Source organism: Lissotriton vulgaris, chromosome 9 (genome assembly GCF_964263255.1).
Source record: "Lissotriton vulgaris chromosome 9, aLisVul1.2, whole genome shotgun sequence".
NCBI lineage: Eukaryota > Metazoa > Chordata > Amphibia > Caudata > Salamandridae > Lissotriton > Lissotriton vulgaris.
In genome coordinates this window covers 331,692,280-331,708,831 of record NC_141697.1, presented here as the reverse complement: position 1 = coordinate 331,708,831, position 16,552 = coordinate 331,692,280, and the positions used below count along the sequence as shown (strand labels likewise).

The window sequence follows — 16,552 nt, the reverse complement described above, 5'->3', positions numbered from 1 at the left end:
ATGGACAGATTTGCACGAAACAAGGGCTCGCCGAGTGGGACAGGTAAAACCTCGGAAGGCATGGGTAATGGCCCCCCGGAGTCGGAAGAACAGACTCTTCAGGACGTCATGGGTACCATCGCCAGCATACAATCGTCCATGGGCCAACAATATGAGACCCTGGCAGCCAAGATCGACACAGTGGCGGTGGACGTGGGCCTGATCAGGGCAGATCTGGCTAAAACCAACGAGAGGGTGAAGTCGTTGGACATTAAGACTGTCAGTCTCACCACGGATGTATCCGAGCTCCAGACTGAGGTTCGTACCCTTCGATCATCTAGCGATCAGTTTGCTCGCCGGCTCGAAGATTTTGAAGGTCGTGCTAGGTGCAACAACAATCGCATAGTCAGAGTTCCGGAGATATCGGCGGATCAATCGACGGACCTACTTGTTGAAGACCTGATCGTTAATCATCTTGCCCCCAAAGGCTTGAGCAAGCTATTTGCTGTGGAACGTGCCCATAGGATTCCGGGTGGCAGACGCGCGCAGGGGACGGCCCCGCGGCCCATCATTGCTCGGATCTTCAATTATAGCGACAGAGACGCCATTTTGCAGGCTTCGAGGACCAACAGCCCCACCAGGTTTGAGAATGCCTCCATCAACTTTTACCCTGACTTTACTCCCCTGGTGCAGAAACAGAGACTGGCGTTCTCCGGGGTGAAACGAAGATTACGAGATTTGGGCATGAAATATGCCATGCTTTTCCCCGCTCGACTGCGCATTGAACACAATGAGCGGGTGCTCTTCTTCGATATGCCTGAGGTGGCTAGTGACTGGTTGGACACTTTATCTACGCCCAGAGACAATGCGGATCACACTGGTGGTGCTGAAGGTTGCCGACGGGACCAGGAGGAGTAGAGGCACCAGTGTATGCCTCCATTGTACTGTGATACGATGGTTTGTTCTCCTTGTCTGGGTCGATGACTTTTATAATTTGGACCCTGGGGCGGCGGGGTGTTCGGGACTTCTCCTCCTCCGGGGGTGTTTTTCCTTTCCATCTGTAGTTTAGTTTTTCGGGTAGGGCGACAGGCACACTGCTGAATGGGGTGGTTTCTTGGTTCATCGCAGGGGTGCAGGGTGGGGGGTTGTTGTTCTGGGGCTTTGGGGGAGGGGGGCTGGGTTTTCCTTTCTTTGTTTATACTGCATTTGGGGCTACGTATTGTTGCATTTTCTGTGTTTCCTTCGTGGGGTTCGGTGGACCTGATTACTCACTTCCGGGATGGGTGGTAGGGGGCTACGGGTCTTGAGCTGGAATGTCAATGGCTTGGGGGACAAGATAAAGCGGGGGATAGTACTCCAGTATGTGAAACGTCATTCTCCCGACATCGTACTCCTGCAGGAAACGCACCAGGTTGGGAATACGTTCCATGCTATGAATCGGAGGGGCTACAGGTTGGTGGCACACTCAGGGTTTACTTCGGGCTCCAGAGGAGCTGGTATTATGCTTCGTAGTTCCCTTCCCTTGGAGATTGACGACATGATATTGGATGACAGGGGTCGATATGCTGCAATTGTTGGGAGGTGGGAGGGAAGAACTGTAACTGTCCTCTCGGTCTACGTCCCTCCTGGCCTGCAGGCTACCACATTTGTTGACTTGGGTAAATTGTTGCTGGGGCTTCCTGAGGGGCTTCTAGTGATGGGAGGAGACTTTAACTCTGTGATGGATGGTTCGCTGGATCGACATCCTCCCAGGGTTCTCACACCATCCCAGTCCTGTCTCAGTGGGTTCCTGGACACGTTTGGTATGGTAGATTGTTGGCGGATGCTTCACCCGGGACAGGCCCAATATACCTTTCACTCTGGGGCATACGGGAGCTTGTCTAGGCTTGACTATCTTCTTGTCCCCGCTGCCCAGGCCACGATGGTGCAAGAGGCCCGACATTTGCCTGTAGGCATTTCGGACACTCCCCACTGTGGGTTCATATTGATCTCCATCTGTATGCCGGGGGCCGGATCGCCCCAGTTAATCCCTGGCATCTCCGGGCTCCAGAGACTAGAGCGGGGTTGGTTAAAGCCGTAGACCTTTATTTTGCTGAGAATGTGGGATCTGTGTCGTCCCCGGTGTCCCTCTGGGAAGCTTCTAAATCTGTGATACGGGGCCAGGCGCTATCGCTAGCTCCAAGAGGCGACACAATGAGGAGGTTGAGCGGCTGGAGGCCGAGGTGGTGACTCTAGAGAGAGATCTTGAAACTGGAGTCACGCGGGAGAAGTTGCATGTTCTGCAGTTAAAACAGTCTGATTATAAGGCCTTGGTCACGAATGCAGCGAAAGCCATGAGTCGGGAGCAAATGGGCCGTCTGTATGATGTGGGCGATAAAGCCGTGAAGTTGATAGCGTGGTTGGACAAACGAGAGAGATTGAGTCGTGTGGTGCCTGTGATTGAGCGAGTGGATGGGGTACGTGTGACGGATCCACTGGAGATAGTGGAGGAGTTGGCCTCCCACTTTCGAACGGTGTATGCTCCGGTCTCGGACCGGCCAGAGGAGGACTCCTGTCTTTTGCTTCGGGATATCGCCTTGCCTTGTCTGTCTGATTCTGATAGAGAGCTAATGGAGGCGGATTTTTCCACTGATGAAGTAGAACTCGCTATTCGCTCCATTCGCTCGGGTAAAGCTACGGGACCAAACGGCCTGCCCATTGAGCTGTACAAGTTGTGCCCGGACAAAATGGCGTCGTATCTTCGCTCGATGTTTTTGGAATCTAGAGAGAGAGGCCAGCTTCCTTGTGATCAACGACTTGCCTCCATTGTGGTGATTCCTAAGGAGGGTAAACCACGTGAGTTCTGTACTTCGTATAGACCTATTTCTCTCCTAAATGTCGAACCTAAGGTTTTGGCGAAAGTGTTGGCCAACCGATTGATAACCGTGATAAGTGATCTGGTGCACCCGGACCAATCCGGTTTTATTCCTCCCCGTAATACCGCGCTGAATCTACGTCGCCTTCATGGCGTGCTGGCGAGGGCGGATACATTGCGTGAGCTGGCCATTTTGGTCTCATTAGATGCCACTATGGCGTTTGACACTGTGGAATGGCCGTACTTATGGGCGGCTTTGGCTAAGTTTGGCTTTGGGCCAGTGTTCATTGGCTGGGTCCGTTTGTTGTATGAGGAGCCCTTGGCCCAGGTGGTCGTTAATGGTAGAGTATCGGCTCCCTTCGCTCTGGGTCGGGGTACGCGGCAGGGATGTCCCCTTTCCCCGTTGCTTTTTGCGCTGGCTCTGGAGCCTTTGGCGGCCTGGTTGAGATGGAAGCCATCCCTTAAGGGCATCAGGTGGACCCCCGGTTTTGAAAATCGCATCTCGCTCTATGCGGATGATATTCTTCTTTACCTCACATCTCCTCGGAAATCCTTGGGAGTACTATTTGATGTCCTTAGCTCCTTTGGCAGGAACTCGGGACTAGTCATTCATTGGGCCAAGTCCTGTGTGTACTCGCTTACGGATGATGTCCCACTTGTACCACGTAATTGTCCGATAGAGATCTCGTCCACCGGATTTAAGTATTTAGGCATCCACATTTCACGTGACCCGACTACTAGATACCGACTCAATTTGCTCCCCCCGCTCGCTCGGTTAAGAGCAGACGTGAAGGCGTGGAGCAGGCTGCCTCTGTCCCTAGTGGGTAGGGCGGCCTTATTCAAGATGATGTCTCTTCCCAGATTTCTGTATGCTCTCCAGAACACTTTAGATCTAGTGCCCTCCAGCTACTTTCATGAGATAGAAAGCCTGCAAAGGAAACTGGTGTGGGCCGGTCGTCCTCGGATTGCCTTGGCCAAGCTTACGCTACCATGGTACGATGGCGGAATTGCGTTACCGGATATCCGACGGTATTACTGGGCCTCCCAACTGAGCCCAGTTAACCATGCGATGTACGGTCCGGCTGCTAATCCGGCCTTTGAGATGGATAAATGGTTGCTTCCGGGCGGAGACTACAATAGGGCACTTTATTCGAAACGGTCTGACGTGGACCTAACCGGGCCTACAAAGGTCGTGGTACGGGTTTGGTACAACGCCACCGCTGCCACTGGTTGGTCGGATACCCTTACTCGGGCGACTCCACTCTATGCGTCTGAGAAGTTGGGTAAATTGTGGACGACTAAGGGGTTCGACGAATGGGATCTTATTGGAATCAGTGTGGTTGGTGATCTCTTGCGGAAGGACGAGATTAAATCTTTTGAGGAGCTGCGACAGGAATTTCAACTCGGCCCTCGCGAACACTTTCGTTATCTGCAAGTTCGACACGCCCTTTCTTCTGCGATGGTGCCTGGGACGTCCGTCCCGGACTCCTCGCCCCTAGAGGATAGAGTACTAGATGGGCATATCCCGGACAGTAGGATTTCGCTAATATATAAGGAATTAATAAACCATCGAGCGGACCTTCTTTTACAGCTTCGCACGTCTTGGACCGGCGATGGAGTTGAGCTTGACGATGAGGACTGGCAGGCGGCGATGTCCTCTCCAAAGGAGGTGGCGATCTCGGCTCGTCTGAGATTGGTGCAACTAAAAATCTTACACCGAGTGTACATGACGGGTCCTCGATTGTTGCGGATAGGGTTTGTTTTGGATGCTTTGTGTAAACGTGGCTGTGGTATGGTGGGTACATTCCTTCATATCATATGGGAATGTCCTGCGGTAGCATCATTCTGGACTTGTGTGCATGGTGTTATGTCTGAGGTGACGGGTGTCTCGCTTCTGCCTGAGGCCCGGAGATGTCTGTTAAATGTATGGGAACCCAACGACTATAATGTGGCCCAAACGCAGTAGGCCACCTTGGGTAATATGATTGCTAAACGTGACATTGCGCAATTGTGGGGGTCGGCAAAGTCACCGAGTCTGTCGGCCTGGTCTAGGAACATGGATTGGTGCATGTTCCGTGAAAAAACAGTATATATTGCCAGGGGCAGACCCAAAAAGTGGGGTAAAATATGGGGTCAGTGGAATCAATACCGTGGTGAGATCTGCATCCCTCCCTTTGAGCCGCTACCGGAGCGTCTACAGTCCCCTTAGCATGACATTCCCTCTTGTCCAGGTTTTGTTTACGTATTGTCGCCTACTACCTGTTCCCGCTCTCTTTCCATTCCGGACATTCATTTTGTTGACTATATATTATTGCAAACACGGTACCCCTCTCCAGAAGGATTCTAAAGGATTGTTCCCTTTTTATGTTGAGCCCTTGCAGTAGTTTTCTTATGTTTGTTGGTTGGGGGGTTGTTTTTCAAAAAAGATAAAATCAAAACCTTATTTCTCCTTTACATGTACGTGTGGCTTGACATGATCTTTACTTGCCGCCAGGCCCTATGGGTTGTCGGCTGAAGGGCTGTGTACTTATCATCCTACATTGATTCGGAACCGTTGGCAGCCGACCCACAGGGGCTGTATGATTGCTATTGTATCTTCATGTCTTTTTCAATAAAGGTTTAAAAAAAAAAACTTTAAAACAATCCCGCTGGGGCGTGAGAGGTGCGCTGTGGGCAGTGTAATCTGCTGTTTGGAAAACACAACCCTGACGTCGACGACGCGGAGGAGGCGAGGAAAAGCATTATATTCGATCAAGCTATTTTTATAGACAGTATACTTGTAAAAACACTTGTGGCTGTCAAAGGCGTGCCCGAGGGTTCTTGCTTCTTCTAATGCGTTTTATGGAATATATATTTTGCTGAGTGCTCTAAGCTGTGTTTTTATAAGTGTGTTTTGCTGCTCGGTACGTGATGTATTAAAGGGGAAATACGGCGAATATTACATTAGTCTCAACACCCAGCAGAGGTAATTGAACAAGTGAACATCATGGGATGCCTATTGTTGGGGATTGTTCGAAATACAGGTCTTGATAAAGAGAACAGGGTTTTCCTTTAAACTGCCAGACCCCTTTAACTGGAGGACAACGTGATCTTAAGCCCTCTTCTGCGATCCTGTGGCCTTTAAGGTGTGAGGCTCTGCTCAGGGGAGAAGCCAGAAAATCAAAATGCCCCGAACTTTGAACTACACTTATAATGGCAAGCAGCACGTGATGAGAGTGTGCTTTGCACTCCCCAAAAGAGCGTCCTTCACTGCTCCATCCAACCAAGGGAGTAGTCAGAAAATTAGAATGCCCCCCCCCCCCATTTTGCAGTAAACCTCTGATGCACACCAAGCAAAATAAGTAAATGTGCCCATCCTCCACTCGAAGAAGTGACGGGGACAGGAGAAGTGACGGGACAGGAGAAGTGATGGGGCAGGAGAGTGACGGGGCAGGAGAAGTGAAGGGACAGGAGAAGTGACGGGGGCCGGAGAAGTGACGGGGGCAGGAGAAGTGATGGGGCAGGAGCGGTGACGGGGCAGGAGAAGGGAGGGGGCAGGACTGTTCCCATTGGGCGCAGAATCTAGACTGATTTGCATTTGGCTGGGTCCAAACTGGAATGGTATGGTGAGCAAAGAAACAATGGATTTAGGCCCAGATCTCTGTACTGGGGTGAATGTATGATATTGTTTGCATTCAGTTGTTCTTTTTGCTATATTATCATTGAGCAGCTAGCTGGCGACATGAATATGAAGGAGCCTTTGTGGGTTTCCGTGAGTCTAGATTCCCCAGAAGAGTCCCTTTCTCTTCTGAGCCCTGCTTAACACATGTGTACAGGAGGAGCCCTGTATTCATGACCTCAATGTTTGAGACAAAAAATAATCATGGACTTCTGAACATTGAGTAAAAGCATTAAGGTAACATGTTGTTCCTGCTTATATTTCACACGCTTTACATAAACCTGTATTCCCTATGAGTGTTTGCTTTTTCTGAATTAAACCTCAAACATGTTTATCCATTGTTTTAATTAAATAACGTTATAAGCTGTAACTGGTCAGTGAAATGCTAAACGTACAAAAAATTGGTATGTTATGCTATTTCTAGCCACGCCCCTGACTCCGCCCACTGATTCAATCTTCGGTTATTCCCGCCCCTGATTCTCCACCCACAGTTCCCCTACTTTTTTTCCCCACTTCAACCACTGGTTACAGGTAGTGAGTGATAATTAGTCAGAATGATTTGAGAGTGAGTGTGATTAAATAGGAATGTGTGAGTCAGAGTGAGTCAATTCTCATTCAGTGAGACTGAATGTGAATTGAGGCATTCATGGTAAAATACTAGCCCTGGCAATCCTTAGGATGCCTGCCACTTGTGACAATATACTGGCAGAAAGGAGGTAACTTTGGCATAATAGCAACATTCTGGTAGTCCCATACTAGAGGTAATTCTAGGCACATGGGGCACCTGTGTAAAAATGCTGGAGCTAGCATGTTATAGTAAATTCTGGGAATGGGCACCCATGGCAAAATGCTGGCACTAGCCCATTGGAGGTACTTATTGTCATGAGGGACGACAACAGTGACATGTGGGGCAGGGGGGGGCAACCATGACAAAACGGTGGCCCTGACATACTGAGGTCATTTTGACGCAAGGGTCACCAATGGTATATAGATAGCATTAATGATAACATTCTGGATCTGGTAAATTATTAGTAATTTTTGGCCTAAGAGGACATTCATGACAAAATGCTGGCCCAGGCAAAATGGAGGCCATTTTTGAAAAATGGATGGGGGGTTGGGGGACAGGGGAGGATGGAGTCAACTCCTGTGGAGTAACAGGTTTGATTGGCTTGGATCATCATGGAAGGGCTTGAATATTTAAAGGAGTGTACCCATAGACCCTCTGGCTTTTAAACAAATTTATGTGAAAGTTGTGTTCCAAAATGCACTGTTACTTCATTTTTCTCAACATTTTCTCTGGGGCAGAACCCCGAACGCCTATAGAACCGGCCTGGTTAAACTATCTTGCGACACTTCATGGCTAGTATTACTCCTTATAACTTTCAAAGAGGATGTCAGCCACCTAATATGGGTGGGATCTAAAGTAGACAAGCGTACCGGTTGTGTTGTTATATCAATCATGTGATTATTATGGAACTTTAGCGATGTCATTTATTGTGATGGCATCAGGGTTGAGGTCATGTGAAATGACCTCCTGGGAAAATTCAGGTTGAAAGGCTACGTGAGGTCACTACTTGTGATGACGTTAAGGTCAAAGGGTGTGTGAAGTCCCTTCCCCTACCCCTGGTATTTTGGTGAATTGAGGTCAATAAAGTAATATAATCTTGTTGACCTAAACCGAATTAAGAAGAGACCACTTAACTATGAATAAGGCGAGGGTCTTTGCCTACCTTGGTAGCCAAGCTCTTGAACACGGCTGGTTTAGGCTGCATCAGCTACGTAAGATTCTCTACTTCCTTACCCTGGACTAACACAAAGTAGTTGTGAGAGTTTTAAATAATTCACAACAGGATTACGGCACAGGATTTAAACATGTAATCACAGGGTAAAACACGGATAAATTCAGTGGATGCATTTGTCTACTGAGTTGCCAGCTGACTGATTATCTTTTTTGGTACATGGCTTAGCTCGTGACCACCTCTCTGACTTATTGACCATTTATGTTCTCATCCCAAAACTACGATCAGAGTCTTCAAGTCTCACCCAAACCACCTTGTGCTGTTGGTAGGTAGGTAAGGTAGGTAGGTAAATTCTTTATTGCTTGATTAATAAAAATCTTTGCAATTGTTCTTAAAAATTCTTAATGAACACCAATCAAAGTACATAAAAACTAGATATAAAAAAATTGACATTTCATATAATCACATTAGTATAAGAACATAATATGAAATAGAATCAGTATGTGCAAAGTACATCTTGTGCTGGCCTTAAATGAAAAAAAGTTAAAAACCCAATGAAACCTGTGAGGCACTGTCCGTGGGTAGCTTTGTAGTTGCAGTAGCAGGGAAGTCAAAAACTCAGACAAACACTCACTAGAGAAAAGTTCTTTACTTGTCGGAATTTTTTGCTGGTCATATTTTTCCCAGTTGTGCTGTTGGGTGGATCGGTGTTTTCCCTTCTAAGACTCCTTCTCTAGAATTATCCATCTGGGTGGTATGCCCCTCTCTGCAGAACTTTAAAGTTACCCTCAAATCCAGTCTCCTACGGTGTGAAGGCAAAAAGTTCGAGCTCTCAAGTTTCCCAGGTCTCTGATCAGTAGCATACCCCAGTCCTGGATTTTTTTTAATCTGCATTCAAGTACTTGAGGTCTTGTTTGTATAATAAATAAACAGGACTAAAAGTAGCAGAAGGAAAAGAAAAAGCTGGACTCGATGAGCTATTCACACATGTTAGTAGAAAAATTGAGAGCTCTGGAAAGAAACAAATAACTTTCACTGTCTTAATAGTGTACATTTGTGATTCTATTAAATATAGCTATAAGATGTATTTTCCCACTTTTTTATTTTTGTACCCGTCACACAGTTGCACCTTTGCGCCTTACTTTAGTCACTCACTTTGGTTTATGTTAACCATGTTATCGTGCTATGTACCGTCATTATCCTGCTGAACATCGTTTCTGTGCTAAATGTTAATGCTACGAAATAAATAATGATTCAGAAAAGGGGGTGGTGATGAATGTAATGTAATGTAATGTAATGTATAGGCATTTATATAGCGCACTACTTACCCGGAGGGTCCCAAGGCGCTTCGACCGCTGCGAAACCCTTCCTGGCTTCCCTGAGAGATGGTCCCTTAATGGGTATCTCCAGGGTGAGACCAGGCATCCCCGGCGGTCTGGTGGGGCCGTTAGTGAAGATGAGGCAAGCTAATGCCCAGAGTTGCCGAGTGTGATCGCTGATCAGAGTGGGCACCGAGGCGAGAGAATTATCGAGTCCGCTGACCCTGGTCCAGAAACCTGCCGCGCCGGGAATCGAACCCTGGTCCCGGGCCGTCCTCTGCTCTCGGGTCTGCCGCCTCTAACCAGTGAGCCACACAGAGTGTCTGAATTAAGTAGACCACTCTTACCCAGTCCAAAGATCAGGGCTTGATCCATCACCGTTATTTATCTCACTGCACCATCCCAGTTCAGAACCTGGCTATATGCAAATCAGTCTGTCCCTGGCCCAGTGCATCATGGGAACAGGGCAGACTAAACTACCAAGCCAATTCTTCACCAGAAAGGAGACAAGCTGCCGGGGACCGGTTTCTGGCATTTCAGCCGTCGTCGGCCCGGCTTGCTTGAATCCTGATGGATTCAAGCAAGCCGGGCCGACGGCGGCTGAAATGCCAGAAACCGGTCCCCGGCAGCTTGTCTCCTTTCTGGTGAAGAATTGGCTTGGTAGTTTAGTCTGCCCTGTTCCCATGATGCACTGGGACAGGAACAGACTAATTTGCATGTAGCCAGGTTCTGAGCTGGGATGGTGCAGTGAGCTAAAAAACGGCGATGGATCAAGCCCTGATCTTTGGACTGGGTAAGAGTGGTCTGCTTAATTCAGACACTCTGTTCATCACCACCCCCTTTTCTGAATCATTTTGTCCACCATAAGCGTGGAAGGGTATACTCAGATGTGAGTCCCTTGCTCATTGCACCATCAGGATTCAAGCAAGCCGGGCCGACGACGGCTGAAATGCCAGAAACCGGTCCCCGGTAGCTTGTTTCCTTCCCAGTATAAGAACTGGCTTGGTAGTTTGGTTTGCCCTGTTCCCATCATGCACTGGGACAGGAACAGACTAATTTGCATGTAGCCAGGTTCTGAGCTGGGATGGTGCAGTGAGCTAAAAAACGGTGATGGATCAAGCCCTGATCTTTGGACTGGGTAAGAGTGGTCTGCTTAATTCAGACACTCTGTTCATCACCACCCCCTTTTCTGAATCACGAAATAAATAATGGTATTTATGCCGGTATTCACTCTTAGACTCACTGTTTGATAGTTTACCTTGTTTTTATCGGTGTTTAGTGTTCTCATTGCTGCAGCGTGTTTAGTTTAGAGCAAGTCTCCAGGCCTCATGCACCTTGCCAAACACAACCTACGCCCTGCATCCCGTACTCGGAAAAGGGCAGCCAGGATTCTGGTACAAAGGGCCATATGTATCAAGCACAAATGCGTTCGCAAACGCCGAAATCCGCAGAATTTCGGCGTTTGCGATCGCATTTTTGCTAAATGGTATGCATGAAGCAAATCTGCGTGCAAAATAAGGAATCGCTAAATTTGCGATTCCTTATTTTGCGATTGCATTTAAGGAATCACAAATTTTACGATTCCTTAAATGCAATGTAAGAAGCACCAAAAAATTGCAATTTGGCCTTCAGGAATCCCAAATTACCACCAACTTCAAGTTGGTGGTAATTTGCGATTTCTTTGAAAAATGCACTTTTATGCATTTTTCAAAGTACTATGTGAAGCACATACATGCCCTTAGGGCATATATGTGCGCCACATGTGCACCCATGCTTATTTCAGGGGTGGAACAGGGTGTCCTTTTGACACCCCTGCACCCTTGAAATTGTATTCTCAATTTGCGATTCGCTAATTGCGAAACGCAAATCGCAAATTGAGAATGTCTTCCTATTCATTCCTATGGGCCTCTAGGCCCATAGGAATGAATGGGGATGTATTCCTGAATTGCGAATCGCAATTTGAGATTCGCAATTAAGGAATATGTAGGATTCGCAAAATTCATTGCAAATCTTACATACATAGGGCCAGATGCATCAAGCATCTATTTTGCGATTCCTTATTAGCGAAAAATAAAGAATCGCTAATAAGGAATAGCAAAATGGAATGCATCAAGCAATCACTACAAAAATAGCGATTCCTTAGAATTCCTTAATTGCGACTCGCAAATTGCGAGTCGCAATTAATGAATACCTCTCCATTCATTCCTATGGGCCTAGAGGCCCATAGGAATAAATGGGAAGACAATCTCAATTTGCGAATCGCAATTAGCGATTCGCAAATTGAGATTGCGAGTTCAAGGGTGCAGGGGTGTCCAAAGGACACCCTGTTGCACCCCTGAATTTGATCTGTGGACATATGTTGCGCACACACATGCCCTTTGGCATGTGTGTGCGCAACATGAAACTTTGAAAAATGCACAAAAGTGCATTTTTCAAAGTTTTTGCAAATTACCATGAAGTTGTACTTTGTGGTAATTTGCGTGCCCTATTCGCGAATTCACTATTTTTGAAACTTTCATGCATTGCATTTAAGGAATCTCAATTTGAGATTCCTTAAATGCAAACAATCGCAATTTAGCGAATTCTCTATTTGCGATTTTTGCATTTGGGATGATGCATCCCAAATGCAAAAATACAGGTCGCAAAGGGGCAGATTCTGAGAATCTGCCCCTTTGCGACCGGTTTTTAACTTGATGCATCTGGCCCATAGCATTTTGGGCCAGATGCATCAAGCATCTATTTTGCGATTCCTTATTAGCGAAAAATAAGGAATCGCTAATAAGGAATAGCAAAATGGAATGCATCAAACAATCACTACAAAAATAGCGATTCCTTAGAATTCCTTAATTGCGACTCGCAAATTGCGAGTCCCAATTAATGAATACCACCCCATTCATTCCTATGGGCCTAGAGACCCATAGGAATGAATGGGAAGACAATCTCAATTTGCGAATCGCAATTAGCAATTCGCAAATTGAGATTGCGAGTTCAAGGGTGTCCAAAGGACACCCTGTTGCACCCCTGAATTTGATCTTTGCACATATGTTGCGCACACACATGCCCTTAGGGCATGTGTGTGCGCAACATGAAACTTTGAAAAATGCACAAAAGTGTATTTTTCAAAGTTTTTGCAAATTACCATTAAATTGTACTTTGTGGTAATTTGCGTGCCCTATTAGCGAATTCGCTATTTTTGAAACGTTATCGCAATTTAGCGAATTCTCTATTTGCGATTTTTGCATTTGGGATGATGCATCCCAAATGCAAAAAATACCGGTCGCAAAGGGGCAGATTCTGAGAATCTGCCCCTTTGCGACCGGTTTTTAGCTTGATGCATCTGGCCCTTTGTGATTCTCAAATAGCGATTCGCAAAAAAATCGCTATTTGAGAATCGCAAAATGACTTTTTGATACATATGGCCCAAAATCAGAGCGCTTTGCAGACTCATCTGGAGTATGAAGCGCTACATAAGCTCTAATATAAATAATATGCCCAATTATCGATCCTAGGTTAATAATGGCATTTCTTTGTTTGTTTTATAAGTTGATAAAAGTGTTCACACTGAAAAGAATCATACTAAATGGACAAACGCGCAAATTCTAATTGAAAATGCTACATCTTCGGTGTTTGAAGCCTGGAAATAAAGGAAACGATGAAAACGAGGTGCAAGTCTGAAAATGTGGATAAATCCGTGAGGCACAGATTACTGCGAGTGAGAAAACGAGACAGTGGAAAGGGAGCGAGAGAGGGACAGCGGGGACGGGGGTGGGAGAGGGAGAGAGAGAGAGAGAGAGAGAGGGAGAGGGAGAAAGAGAGAGAGAGAGAGAGAGACGCCCCTTTCTGAAAACGCTGCCCAGCTGTCTCATCTGCTGGATGTACCACTTGTCCTAATACACTCTCTTCAGCCTAGTGGTCCCCCCCACCCCCCACTATTTTAAGAAAATGCCATGCAAAGAAGGCTGCCTTTACAGAGTCTGTGCTATACACTCCGGTCGCATGCTGAGATTCTCAAGACCACATTTAAAAGGGTTAAAACAAAACACACTACACGCTCCAGAATGCAAAGTGCTGAGGGTAGAGTGCCAGGACCGGCTGAGTGACGTCAGCTAGACACAGGGAGACAAAACAACCGGAGATCACAATGCTGTAAAGTGGGGGTCTCAGCACTGCACCTGCGTGTCCGCTGTAGAATTGGGGAGCCCGTAACTGGCCAAACTTCCCATATATTTCATTCACAATGAGATTTTTAATATGAAATAACACTTAGGCACGCCAAATCAACAGAAATAGCCAGACTCCTTCATTTCCCTCCGCAATGGAATAAACACGATAACAACAGGTGAACTGGAGAGGATAGAATGATGGTATTAATCCGTCTTGGCCAAACTCTCACTGAAACCACATCTCCAAACTTGGGCTGATCGCCATCGTGTTCCACAACGTGGTGGAGGAAACAAACAGTAATCATTCCAATTCATAATTTATCAAGGCGCTCGTGCTGCAGAGACATTTATATTTGCATGCGGCGCTATGTACGGGACCCCGCTGCCACACTCGGCGATGCTGCGGTTATCGTCGCAAAGTTTTTCCTAATGATCAATTTGATTTTTGTTACAATATCAAGCCATCGCTGCTGTCACGGGTATGTGTCACTTTAGTCACACCCTCCTTCAACCTTAAAAGTGCATAGAGAGAGCAAATTCCAGCATAATATAGAATCAAATGTGGATTTCCGTCAACAATCAAGCACTATTTACAAAGATAAACACATAGAATTAAGCCCTGCTGAGTTTAAAGCCCACAATTTTCAGATTTTGAAATAAAATGTGAAATTCCTCACCTGAGAGCGTGGTGCTGCAGCCAGAGAGGTTCCGCTGCCATTGGCGCCGCGCAGCTCGTCTGCTTCCTTCCGCCTCCTCCTGCCGCCCCCTCGCTGCTCTGACACCCCTCCTCCCCCTCCTTGTCCAGACCTGACTCACGGGGCTCCCCAGCCACGCGACTGTGCTGACCTCCCTGGCAGGAGCCGAGGCAGCGCGCGCAGGTGGGAGGCTTCCGTGCACGGAGGCTTCAGTGATACTGTGAGTAAAGCAAATACAGGGCAAAGCCAACGCCGCCTGCAATAGAGCGCGAGGAGACAGGACTCCGTTCTTGCACACAACTCCCCTCGCGCTACCTCAGTCAAGAGTTTCCAGGCCAGAATCCAGGCATGCACATGTAGCAGCTGTGTTCATGTTACTTCAAACTGAGGAACGCCTACTCCTAGATTCCGAGCACAGGGTTCACCCAGGTACACACGCACTCATCATTCACCTGCACACACACCACACACGTAAGCTTGGGACCATTCTTGAAATACTCAAAGTTTAAAGGGCCACCCACTGACAAGATTTAAGGGCTAAAGTACTTTCTGCTGTACACCATAAGGATATTGCAAAAATCACTGAGAAGTTCCATGTAAGCATGTAAGGAACGAGGCCGTCCGAAGGCCTCCTTCCTTTATATAGTTATGGAACTCCTCAGTGACTTGCAATATCCTTATGTACAGCAGGAGGTACTTTATCCCATATAATACATGCTCACACCATCACCTGTCCCACAAACCACTTAAAACCTTGATGCCTAGATCTTTCATGTGAGAGAGAGAGCATGTTTGCAAACATGAAAAATAGAAATAAAATGGCTAGTACAAAATTACTTACATCAAAAATCTGTTAGATATTTGTTGCACATAGATATTAGAAACAGTTCAATACAAGTCAGTTTAAAAAACAAGCTGCAGTAGCTCGGAACATGTAGAAACATGCAGAAAGATTTTAGCTTTCACTGCCTAATGAATTCAGACATTTTCTCTGCTTGTCATTGTAAGCTATTAAAATAGAACAGAAGATAGGAAATAAACCTTCCATTTGTTGCTTTAAACAGTGTTGTACATGGCTTCTTCCTTACCTGTTCCCTTCCCTGCTTGTCCTTGTACCAACCTTCTAGATTGTTTACATGATTCTCCCCATGACACTATCTCTGGTTCTAATCTGTGTCAGTTACTGCTTGGCCAGATGGGCGACGGTCCTGTTACTTTCTTTACTGCTGCATTAAACTACTTACCTGCCACCTACCTGGATCCGGAGTCTTCATTCTATTTACAACATTTTGGCGACGAGGATAGGAGCATCTGGCCATTCCCGTTTGCAGCAAAAGAAGGATTAAAGAAAAACAGCGATCAGTTCCCCAACGAACCCACTGGATACAGCGTTTTGTTCTGCCGGTTTCCTGTTGTCTCTGGTATCGATCGGCGTTGAGAAATACCGACTGAAAACTAAACTTTTCTCATTTCTCCGCCTTCTCTGCCCGAGTTCAGTTGATGACGTCGTTGGTCGCGTGCAGTCCTCTGTGTTACCCAGCAACGGAGCAACAAGGTGCGTAAGCGGTATGGCATTCCTTGTTGCAATGTAAACCTGTCTCCCTGACTACAAGTGACGCGAGGAGGAGAAGACGCGAAGGATGTTGCGCGTTCACTGGAATGTTCACGAGCTGAACGCCGTGCATCACTTACGCGAGGTTAACCACGTGACCTCTATGACGTATGACGCAAGCGGCCATTTTAAAAACATTTCTTCGTGTGTGTAATATCGGCAGACAAACGCTGGTGAATTTAAAGTGCATAAGTGGTTCGTTAATCCTAAGAAAGGATTCGAGACTTCAAGTTACAAGTAAGCATATTTTAAAATAAGTTTTATAGCGCTTCTTCATTCCTGTGATATTTATTTAAGCGCAAGACATTTATTTACGTGACATCGTGACATCAATCTTCTTATAACTTAGAGTACTGGCGCTTGGACATACATTAGCACTTTGGTGACTTGCCTCTTTTCCTTAATTAACCCAACTTTTCAAAGACTTTACTTAAAAGTGTTTTGTCATGGCACAATCTATAAATGTTGCTCTTCCTCCGCAATTTTTGAGTGAGCCAGGCAATCCATCTACTCCCTGGGAGGACTGGATTATA

At 46.6% G+C, this 16,552-nt stretch overlaps 1 protein-coding gene across 6 annotated transcripts in view; it reads right to left on the bottom strand.

Moving 5' to 3' along the window:
- The window catches only part of GPR68 (G protein-coupled receptor 68), a 257,032-nt gene extending 242,335 nt beyond the window's left edge, over positions 1 to 14,697 (bottom strand). For all 6 annotated transcript variants that reach the window (XM_086937649.1, XM_086937654.1, XM_086937651.1 and 3 more), the window contains exon 1: positions 14,390 to 14,697. The gene's annotated coding sequence lies outside the window, so the exon portion shown is untranslated. The remainder of the gene's footprint in view (positions 1 to 14,389) is intronic.
- Between the last annotated feature and the right edge of the window lie 1,855 nt (positions 14,698 to 16,552).